Below are 12267 nucleotides of genomic sequence, written 5' to 3'. Positions count from 1 at the left end.
TAAACATACTGAGAGAATGAATCCACGTCGTTCTTTAATGCTCCAGCTGAACCTACAGTATGCGCTGGTTAGTATTCATCTCTCTCCATAATCTAGTCTGTTAGCGTTTCTGGCTGTCTCCTGGAGCATTTAACCTTGTCAGAGATAGGCTGGGATCCATTAAGATTTCCTGAAAGGGTTGAGCATTACAGGCTCATTTAGAATGACTTCCATTTTTAATAAACTGCTCACAGCCCTGCAGATCAAATACCGAGGAGGTGCACTTAACAATGCTGAAGAGATAGATATGCCTCATAATTTATGTTACACAAAAGCTTAAGAAATCATACCAATGTGCTCTGAATGATTTTTCCTCTTTTGCTTTTGTTCTGCTCCTTCCTCGTCTTTGTGGAGGCTCTTTTCACTCTGCCTGCTTTCAGTCTGGAGGCACGTTTAAAAGCTGCCGCGTCATCTTTTCAGGTTTGAAATACTGAAGCTCTGCTGTGATTTTTTTTTATTTCGTTTTTTTATACACTGCAATAATGTTTACCTTTTTTTAACAGACTTGGATTATTTGTTTGTTCATGGCATCCCTGCTGCCAACTGGATCTCTAAAAGTCTTGTTAAAGAGTATCACTGGCAGAGAAACCGTCCTGTGATGTTACGTTTTACACCCGCTTAATATTGCAGCGGTTTGCTTCATGTCGCCACGCAATCATGACTAAAGATGGACGTGTGGGGAAAGGTAATGAGAGCATCTGAGCTGAAGCAGAAATGATGAGATGAAAATAGAGCAGACAGGGTTAACAGAGAGGGAGAGGGGTGAGGGGTGCCAGAGGGGAGGGTGAGGTTAATGGAATTGGTGGACTAAAAAGTGGAGGGAAGGCTGTTTGAATGGTGTGTGAATTGAAAATGCCTTTTTAGCTGCTGAATCGATACGCAGCTCCTCTGTTCTGTGAACTTGTCAGCCGCTGAAGGCTCTTTTGCAACGCAGGTGAAAGGGTGGAGGGCGGACAGAAAGTAAAGACCTTTCTGTGTCTAATAGAACCATTGTAGCAGCGGATTCACAAGTTATCCCAAGTTCACCTCATTATTCCTGAAAAATCATAATATTTCCAATTAATTGCTGCTCTTTCAGTCAATTTATCACACAGATACTTTGCTGAAGAATACAGCTCTATCCTTGTGATATTTCTTTGGTTGACATACATGGTTATTAAATGAAAGCACCTCTGTGTTCACCACTTGAATCACTTCTTGCAGATCTATTCACAGATGTTGGCTGTTGCAAAATTAAAGTTGCTTGTGTAAATGCCACTGAGTCAGAGGAGGACAAATACAAGAGGGAGGACGCGCTGCAGACGACAAAGGATCATTCTCACTCGTCCTCAACACAAGGTCGCTGGCCGCTGCTGCACTCAGTAACTCATGTGACAATTTCATAAAGCATCAGGGCAACTCTTTCACCTGCATTACAGAGGAGCCGAGTGCTCGCTCACTAGCTATTCATTTATATGCTGCCATAAATTTATAATAACAGGCTATTTTTCAGTTTAAACTTCAATTACTAATAGTGCAAGCAATGAAAGCATGTTGACCTGCAGGTTAATGAAAGCTCTTCAGTACTAAAGACATAAACTCAAACATAAAAGGCACGACTACAAAGTTCAAAACTAAGTTCCTGACATTTTGAGGCTCAGATGACAACTTCCACCATCTATTTCTTTCCACTTATCCGGGGTCAGGTCGCTGTGGCAGCAGATTCATCAGAACATACCAGACATTTCCAGCTTCTCCTGGAGAATCCAAGAACATTTCCAGGCCCGAGGAGATACTCTCCAGTTAGTGCTGGGTCTGCTCCAAGTTGGATTTATCTCGAAAACATTCAAGAAGCAGATGGCTGAATTACCTCAACTGCTGTCGACGTGAAGGAGCAGCTGGATTTCACACTCCATTTCCCAGTCACTTTTGGACAAGACCTCAAGACATCTTCACTTGAGGCAGCAGCTCACCTCCAACCCAGAGGGAACAATCCAGCAGTTTCCAGCAGAGAACCATAGACAATCCCACCGCGCTGACGGTCATGAAAAATCATAGTAATTTATTAGGTAAATAACAAACTGGAGCAACTAAATAGTCCTTATTCACATGCATTAACCAAACATCTTAACATTTGTTTGACCTCCTTTGGCCCTGATAACAGCTTGTATTCTTGCTGCCATTGTTTTTATGGACTTTTCCACAGTCTTTTTTTCTACCGAGTTCCAAATAGTTTCTAGCTGTTCCCAGAGACTTGCCTTGGATGAAACTTCTGCACCATCTATTTTTGAAACTAATAAATCCCAGATCTGTTCAATAGGATTGAAGTCTGCTCTTTGACTTGGCCAGTCCATCAGTTCCAGTACTCCAGATTCCTTTTTCTTGGTCCCGTAGTCTCTGCCCAGCATTGAAGTATGCGTGGGGTCGTTGTCTTCTTGGTGTATGAACCCACGACCAATCAAGTTCAATCCAGAAGGGACTCCACAATGCACTAAAATGTTGTGGTAGGCCTTCTTGATCATAATACCATCCATTTGAACTCATGTTTTCATACCATTTCCACAAATGTAACCCCGTACTATAATGGAATCTCCGCCATGTTTTACTATGAGTACAGTGCATCAAGCATCAGAATGTTCTCTGGCTTTTCTGTGGACACAAGCATGACGATGCTGACAGAAGAGTTCAAACTTGAACTCATCTGTCCAGAGTACCTTCTTCCAGTCATCTACAGTCCAGTGTTTGTGCCCTCTGGCAAATTTTAGGCATTTCTGGACGTTTTCAGGACTCAATAATGTCTTCTTAGCAGCTATTCTTGAAGCCTTGTTCCTTCAGTCATCTGCTTATGGTCATTGTGAAGACTCTCTCAGATTCTGATCTAGAAGCATTAATCTCTGCCTGAAGATCAGCAGTGATCTACTTTCTGTCTCTAGTACTTCAGATCTTGAGGTTAATGACATCTGCTTCAGTTAGCTTTTGTTTTTGGCCTCTTCCTTGGTGCATTTTCTAAGTACTGGTCTCTGCAGTCGAGTCTGAGACATACTTGACCACACTGTGAGAACACTTTGTCTTGTTCTATTTGTCTTAAAGACCATCCAGCATCATGAAGTGCTTTAATTCAGACTCTGTCTTTCTCAGTGAGTTCCCTACACCTCACCATTTTAAGCAGAAGGAATTTCAAACTGAATTCACATTTTTAGACCTAAATCTGAGCCAACACACTGGAATTCTCTGAGGAGTCAGAAATGAATCAAGAATAACATACAAAAACTGAAACTATTTTTTTTTGTTCAGGAATGCAAACAAATACTGTAACTGTAATTTGGCATCTCAATCAAAAAATAATGATGTGCTTTACTATTTCTTTCTGCTTTTTTGTAAAACAGGAAGTTTAAAAATTCATGGATAACAACAATAATAATATTTTAGCATTAAATATATCATTGTGATTAAAGAGCTTCTACATACTGGCAGATTAACCATTACAGAAACGTTAGAAAATACTTTGGTGATCAGCAATATTTTGGTATTACTGATCACCAGTACTCTTAATTTTAGACAATGGAGGCAAACACTTTACACTGGGACATTAATGGCCAAATATTGGCTATTAATGTCCTTTATTACTACAAATTAGCTCAGAAAAAAAGCTGTCGACCTCCAGTAAAAATCACGGCTGTAGAAATTTCAGCTTTTAGTCACGAGTGCGGCTCATTCTTCAAAAGCTGTCATTCTACTTTACCACAATGCAACTGGGTAATATCTTTCATTCTCTGCCTGTTTAATGTGTTTCGAGCTTAATGTGCATCTTGAGGCTTTAGAGAGCTCCTCCAGCGTTAGAACACATTATGCAACAGTGTAACAGGTTCAGTGGTGGAGCTGAGAAAGAGGGAAAAAAAATGCTGCAATTTTCTTTGATAGTTATTAGTATGAGTTATGATTCTAGCTGGTATGATTGTTTTTTCTTTTCTCCCTTCACCCATCAATAAAAAAAATAAACTGTGATATTTGCCATGGTCTGTACTAAACAAGCATATCTGGAGAATATGATTTGTAGAACTTGACATCTCTGAAACACCACAGTGCGGCATTTAAACTGCCTTTCTTGTCACTGATTAAACTATAATTTCCGTGTATCAAAGAACTACACATTTTGATTTTCTTTCATGAAAACAATCCCTTTCTTACCTGCAATTTCTCACTGCTGCTTTCTTTAGAACTGGGGTGTCAAATTCATTCTAGTTCAGGGCCACATTCAGCCCAATTTGATCTCAAGTGGACAGGACCAGTGAAATCAGAACATAAGAACCTATAAATAACCTCATCTCCAAATTTTTCCCCTTTGTTTTAGTGCAAAAAAAACGTACATTCTGACAATGTTCACATTTAAAGAACCGTCGTTTTTACAAAACATTTAGAGCAACCTGAAATTTCTTTTTAAAAATATGTGCAGTTTTAACAGTATTATGCTGCAGTTTATCATTTACACATTACAAATTACAGATCACAGAGTATCTACAAAGGCACAAAACATTTAATTGCAGATATCTGGAACTGAACAATGCAATATTTTACTTTTAAGATCAAAACAACTAGAAATTATTTAAAATTTACAGCAAATTTTTACACTTTGCAAAGTCGTCCTGCAGGTCAAATTGGACGCTCTGGCAGGCCGGTTTTGGAACCGCGGGCCTTTTATTTGACATCCCTGCTTTAAAATGTCCATATCTATGAAGTCTTCCCTTCTCTCTCCAACTACACTTCCTGTCTCACTGCAGTTACAGCACACCAGCTCTCTTACAACTCAGAAATGTAAAACTACTATTTCTGAAAATAAGATAATGATACGGAAGGCTCTACTCTGCAAACTCATAGGATTGGTTCTTTAGGTTTGTTACATGTGAAGCCCTGGAAGTCTGTATCTGTGTTTGTCAGACTGTCATTACAAACGCTCAGCCCTGATGATGACTGCATATTTCGGTCATGATTTGTCTTTCAAAAAACGGTGGAGGATCTTTAAAATGGTACGTTGTGACATATTTTACTTTTATCAGAAACTTCCAGCTCCTTCAGTCTGAATATTGCCCCCATCCATGTAGAGATTTTGATAACGTTTCGATTAATTGTTCATGAGGAAGCTGACCTTTATGTGTCAGATTATTGGAGTGCCCCTTTTAAATCTACTTGTCAATTCACTTCACACATGAATCTGATATTCTAGTCAATTTTGTGCACCAGTCTGACAGTTGAGTCAATATAGTGTCTTTATGTCCTTTTCTTCTTCATGCAGTCACATTTTGTAACTACTGATCTGCTCCGTAGAAGAATCCGAGGTCACGGCTGCATGTGTGAGCTGCTCTGAAAGCTCATCAATAAGAGAGCTGCTGCAGTGTGATGGTGCTATTGTTAAATGGTTCCTCTTTTTCTGCGTGAACGTTGCTGACTGAAGAAAGAGCTCTCTGCTCCTGGGTCACTTCCAAGTCCAGCGGATTGTAATTGATGATTTTGAGCAAGTGTTCCATCCGGTTCTGTCTTCGTCGTGCTCAGTATATTACATTTATTCTGTGCAAATCATCCTCCTGAGGACTGATTTGATTAATGCTCAATGATACATTATATTCATGTTATCCATGGCTTCTCAGCCTCTCTTTGTGGCTCCTGTGCTGCCAGTGCCAAGCCCCCTACTGACCCCCGGTGGTGAGGAGTTTATGGTGCAGCGCTCAGCACCAAGGACAGCGTCAGACTTTATGAAACTTATCAGTGAGCTAATAGAGCATTGTGCCTCCTTGATGGCCAATATTTTCTGACATATCTATATTATCACGAACCACATATTTTAATGGCCTGTTAAATATTTCATTAAACACTCTCATCAGTTAAAACACTTAGTGTACACTTTTTTAACAGAGCCGGACAGCTCAGCAAGAGCAGAATCAGTCCGGACATGTTTTCAGGGCAACAATGCATTTCATTCTTTAGAGCTGCAGGATTTCACATAACACAAAGAAGCTTTGTAACACATCGCAAGAAAATACTATCCACACATCACATCCCGAAGGCCTGTTAAAGTAAAGCTAACAACAGCTTTGATGGCACTTCCAAGGGTGTCTGTGGAGCTGTTAATATGCTTAAGCTGACATTTAAGATCAACCTTGTAACTGCTATTTAATTCTCAGTTTGCATGAATGTGTGATTTTTATGAGCAAACACTCGCCTGTTCCTACGGAGACAAAAGTCTTGCCCTTCACAATGTGCAGCTGAGCTGTTTGTGGGAGATGCGATGCCAATAACGGCGGCCTTTGCTGCAGCACACAGTCTGTAGAATATGTGAAGCGGAGAGTTTGATTAGCCCAGAGGCTCAGCAGAGGATTCATCTGCTGCCAGCGATCAATAAGCGGGCTGCAAAGCATGCCAATCAGTTTTATTGGTTTCTCCTTGCTTTTGTGTTACCACATGCATCACAGCCACCAATATTATATTCCCTTTGTGGCCCTATAATCAGTCCGTGGGTCTGCCACTTTGATGCCGACTCAAATCTCCACCGCTGTTGTTTGAGGCGCTGTGAGGACGTTCATGTTCCCCAGAGGATGGATTGTATCATCAAGCTTGTTTGATCTTGAAATTGGGATATTCATGGTACCCAAAGTATATGAATCCTTGCAGCTTATCTAGCGCCACCAGCAGGTCAAACTGGTTACTAGACAAAGCGTTCTAATGACTGTGGTGATCCCCAGTGAAATAAGTTACAACTATTGCCAGAACATTTTGTTCAGACACTGAAATCCTCCACATGAATAGATGTAATCAATTTTGTGATGCCCACACTTTCCATCTACTGCTGTGCAAAGAAGGGCAGACTCATACACAGAGGGGAATGAAAGGAAAGAAAACGATCAGAGTGTAGATTTTAAATTCTTCCGCTGGATAATTACAGGGTTGCACAGACAGTGACTACATGTGCAAAACGTGCAGAGTACAAACATTTTAGTCCATATTAGGCTTACGTCAGTGCAAAAACGCATCGTATGTTTGCACTCTGTGCACTTTTTGCACAGCCCTGTTAGACATTATTGTTCAAAAGTTTGGGGTCATCCAGGCAATTTCATGTTTTCCATAAAATCTCACACTTTCATTCATGTGCTAACATAATCGCACAAGGGTTTTCTGTTCATCAATTGGCCTTTCAACACCATTAGCTAACACAATGTAGCATCAGAACACAGGAGTGATGGTTGCTGGAAATGTTCCTCTGTACTCCTATGGAGATATTCCATTAAAAGTCAGTCGTTTCCAGCTAAAATAGTCATTTACCACATTAACAATGTCTACACTATATTTCTGATTAATGTTCTCTTCATTGAAAAACAATGCTTTTCTTTCAAAAATAAGAACATTTCTCAGTGACCCCAAACTTTTGAACAGTAGTGTATATCAAATATAAGAATTTAAAGCCCTGAATTTAGTCTAAGCTCATTTTTTCACTATATTGGTTGCTCTCTAACTTTCTCCGTTAACTTTAATAACAAAGTAAGACTAAATGTGAGGGCTAGAAAGGTTGTACCTCAGTTTCCTCTGAAATTATTAGCTGTCTTTGTTGTGTTTTCTGCCAACATTTAAGCATCATTTGGAAGCAATAAGTAATTTATTAAATTCATACAGTGTCCTAAAACTTGCTGCAATCATGCCCTGTATCAGAACATGTGTCCACTTATGTCAAAAAGGATATTTGAAACAAGATGTGAGTGTGAGAGATCCTAAAAGGCTGCTTCTCTCTGGATGAAGCCTTGTCCTCTGCTGCACTGTAACGTTCTCGGACTACTGAACCAGAAAAGATAAACATGATACACGTGAAGGTACACGTGAACTACTGATTTATTCCATTACCACCATATGGTACAAATAAATCATGACAAAAACACCTAAAAACATACACTACTGATCAAAAGTTTGGGGTCACTTAGAAATGTAGTTTGAGGACACTGTATGAATAGCAATAAATTACTGATTGCTTCCAAATTATGCTTAAATGTTGGCAGAAAACACGACAAAGACAGTTAATAATTTTAGAGGAAAGTACTTTTTGTTAGAGGTGGCACAGGAGGTACAACCTTTCCAGTCCTCACATTTAGTCTTACTTTGTTATTAAAGTTAACGGAGAAAGTTAGAGAGCAACTAATATAGAAAAAAAGGAGCTTAGACTAAATTCAGGACTTTAAATTCTTGTATTTTGACATACACTACCATTCAAAAGTGTGGGGTCACTGTAAAATGTCCTTATTTTTGAAAGAAAAGCAGTTTTTTTTTCAATGAAGATAACATTAAATTAATCAGAAATCCAGTCTGAATATTGCAGTAAATGACTATTCTAGCTGGAAACGGCTGATTTTTAATAGAATGTCTACATAGAGGAACAGAGGAACATTTCCAGCAACCATCACTCCTGTGTTCTAATGCTACATTGTGTTAGCCAATGGAGTTGAAAGGCTCATTGATGATTAGAAAACCCTTGTGCAGTTATGCTAGCTCATGAATAAAAGCATGAGTTTTCATGGAAAACATGACATTGCCTGGGTGACCCCAAACTTTTGAGCGGTAGCGTATGCCTTTCTCATTTCATCCAGCTGTAGTGCATATGAGCATGCCACAGTTTTGAACAGAGATGATAAACATTACACCCACTCTCAATGCTCCAAACGCTTTACTATAGTGTCTTCTATAGGCTCCTGGTATGTTGGTATATGGCAGGGTGCCGTTTAGCGGAAAGGTATAATTTAGTGTCTTTTCCCTTGTAATAAAGGGCCTTGCGTCATTAGGTGGACACGGTGTCCTTTCCTGTCCTGCCCCGTGTTGACTTCATCTGATCCTGGTGTCCTGTGCTGTTAATTGCCATCCTGTCCTGAGCAGCCTAAATCCAGTCTCACTGACCATCATGCATCACGTTATTTAGGTGACTGAACTAAAAAAAAAAATCAAATAATCCAAGGTTAGGTGTCTTGCAACAGATTTTTTTTCTTTTTTAGTTCAGACATGTATTTATATCTTTCCCAGAAGAGGCAACAAATAAGAGGGAACACCTGACACAGGATGAGATGGAGGGACTGATAAACCAGGACACAGAGGTCAGCACACAGCAGCCACCTAATGGTCCGATAAACTCATTACACACAGAGGGACACTGTTGCACTCTGCTGGCAATGGAGGGACTGACTAAGAGCTGAGGGGTGTTCAGTCATGTGTGTGGATATATGTAATCCTGTAAGTGTGTAGCTGTTCAGAAGGATGAATAGAACTGTGCAAGGACAGCGAGAAAATAATCTTCGCTTTAATGCCGTGTACAGTCGCAAATAATGTGCAAAATATGCTTTAACATTAGCAGTGCCATGCAGTATATGACAATCAGAAGTACCGTTAATGCAGGGATCACTGCTGTTAAGCAGCTCAGCCGTACTGAATGCTCAATGGGAACAGAACTAAAGGCTTTGAGGGACATTTTGATTGAAATGAAACAGGCAGGATTTAACAAGACTAAAATCACTCCACTGACTTTCTTGTTCCTGTCAAACACTACACCCTACAAATTGGGCAATTTTCTTCCAGTTAAAGATCTCAACAGTTATGAGGCGGAGGACTTTCAAGGACATCAAAACCAAATTGTAAAGGAGAAAAAATATCTAAAAGAACAGAGCTCAACAGTATCCAAGCTGCCTTCATGTGGTCTGTTTCAGACACTGAAAGAGACGATGGACACCACACCAGGACAGACGTTTACTGCGCCAGCGTTCTGGTTGAGTAGAGCAGGCACATAAGTTTATAAAAAAAGAAGCTGGACAAAGCACCTCAGGTTCAGAAAGACAAAGAAACAAAGGACCTGCCTGTAGAGCTTCAGTTCACACACCACCACAGGTGTTTGTCAATCAGCTGCTGAAGCTGGAAGTACGCTAAAAATAAACGTGAATCAGATCTGTTCATGCAGCAGCCTGTTGAGATCAAATGTCTCACGCAGCAGAGTCCAGAGGAGGAACAGCAGGTCAGAAGTCCAAACGCAAGTGAATACCACCAACATCGGTCTGCTCTGTTACTCACAGCTGATGTGGATTTTACGCACAAAGACAGCGGTTTCCAGAAAGCTGTATCAGAGCTCCACTCAGGATTCCAAATACTGACAGTAAATATGAGCTACATAAGACTGTGATGCAGCCCGATTGAGATCAGATATTGAATCTGAATGTCACAAAGCCAATAAAACACACAACGCCTGAACTCCATCAGCAGTACAGTTGCAGACAACACTGGAGAAAAGGTTGTATCTGTTATGTTCGTTTCTAAAAAATGGCCTCAGATGCAGACGCATCACTGCAGAAAAGTAACTTAAAGAAAACTTACAGAAGCGAAGAAAGAAAAAACGTCTGGAGATACAAACTTTTACAGGACAGAGGGGGAGGCTAGATGATATATACATGCAGGGGCTGATTGGATTGGGTGAGGAGACACAGGTAACATCAGGGCAGAGGAAACAAAAAAGGTGGGAAAACACAAGGAAGGAAGCACAAACACTGGAGCCACAGAAGTTAAGTCGCATCACAATAAAGGAAGAATTAACAGAAAGACAGATGGACCGCAGACTGACAGAGGAAGACAGGAGATGATCTACAATACAACAAAAAGCATAAATCCTGTAATTTACGCTGCAGACAGAACTAAGAATGATCTTTAGCTTTTATCACAACTGAACCTTGATAGCAGTGAAGCCGCCAGGTCCTGATCCAGAGGCCAAACCCTGTTTAGTTACAGTCAGGCTGTGTGTGAAGGGACTGATCAAAATGTGCGTTTAGATCAGTTTGTGCACTGAATCAATGTGATCACAGCTGTAATGTTCCAAACGGTAAACAGCTAGTTTAATATCAGTGACCCGAAGAACCATTGGTAACGTGTTTTACATTCCATTGACTCCAACTTTTCATGACGCATCTAACTTTATGCCCCGGCTGTCTATAATAACACAGAACAAAAGAGGATCTGAACGGACTAGCAGAATACATGAGGCGTGTCATAAAAAATACACACTCACAATCAATACTGCAGTATGCAGGAGAAAATACAATATAAAAGCGAGGTGTTAGATTTTACAAGCGTGCCCTTAGCAAGTAAGCCCACCCACACAGAGGACAAGTCGAAAAAAAGGATCTATACTTTAGATAAAGGACTCCTGGCAGGTCGTGTTCGTCCATCAACTCTGAGCACACAGGAGGAGAAACTACCTGCCTCTGTCGACTGAACGAGACTTTAATTGTCATCCGAGATTGAAAAACTCATACAGACATAATAAAATCGTGGAATAATATGTGGATGTAGATGGATGGGGCACAGATGTTCTTTAATTTTTAATGAGGAACCCAGTGAATGTAACTTTCATCACACAGCTAGGATAAATGTGTGGGTTGTAAAGATTGGACCTCACAGGTACCAGCTATTACAGATTCTTCTAAAATTCTTCAACCGGTGCTGCCTTGTTTTCTTCCTTCGTGCCCACGTCGAAGCATCGGCTGGAACCATTAAGTATTTTATTACAGTTCATGAAATTAAATTAAACATTAAATCAGAAGCTGTATTATGAAGGGCTTCCATTTTTTTGTAGAAAAAAATATCTGGAACAAGACTTAAGCATGTGAAAAGCCATCCTGAAATGCTGCTTCACTCTGATGGAAGCAGTTAATTTTTATACATGTTCTATAGCATGAAAGTACAGTGAGATTTTCAGCAAAAAGCAAATAGAAAGAATTTTCCAGCTGATTCAGAAAAAACTGTTTTCAGGAGTAGCCCTGTACATGACCTGGTTCATTCACCCTGTTCCACCGAGACTGAAACAACCCCAAATCGTCACTGATCCACTCGTGTTTTACTGTAGGGTCAAACAGTCTGGTTTGTAGCTTCTCCAGGCTTCCTCCTAACCAGTAAGTTGGCTGGAGTGGGCATCAACTGAAAATTGGATTCATCACTGAAGAGAACCTTAGCCCAGCCGTCAATAGTCCAATCCTTGTGATCCCAGCAAAGAGTAACCGGGCTTTCCTCTGCTTTTCCTTGATGAAGGGCTTCTTTTGTGCCCTGTGTGACTTCAGATCAGCTTCAAGAAGTCTTTTACCAACTGTCCTTGCTGAACAAGTCCCATTTCTCCACAGTGTCCACTCATTTTTAAGGTCCCTGGAGGTCTGATGACGATTCCTGACACAGGAACAAATGAATGCACGGTCA

The sequence above is a fragment of the Acanthochromis polyacanthus genome, chromosome 17 (genome assembly GCF_021347895.1).
Source record: "Acanthochromis polyacanthus isolate Apoly-LR-REF ecotype Palm Island chromosome 17, KAUST_Apoly_ChrSc, whole genome shotgun sequence".
Lineage (NCBI taxonomy): Eukaryota > Metazoa > Chordata > Actinopteri > Pomacentridae > Acanthochromis > Acanthochromis polyacanthus.
Note: the sequence above shows the minus strand (reverse complement) of the source record.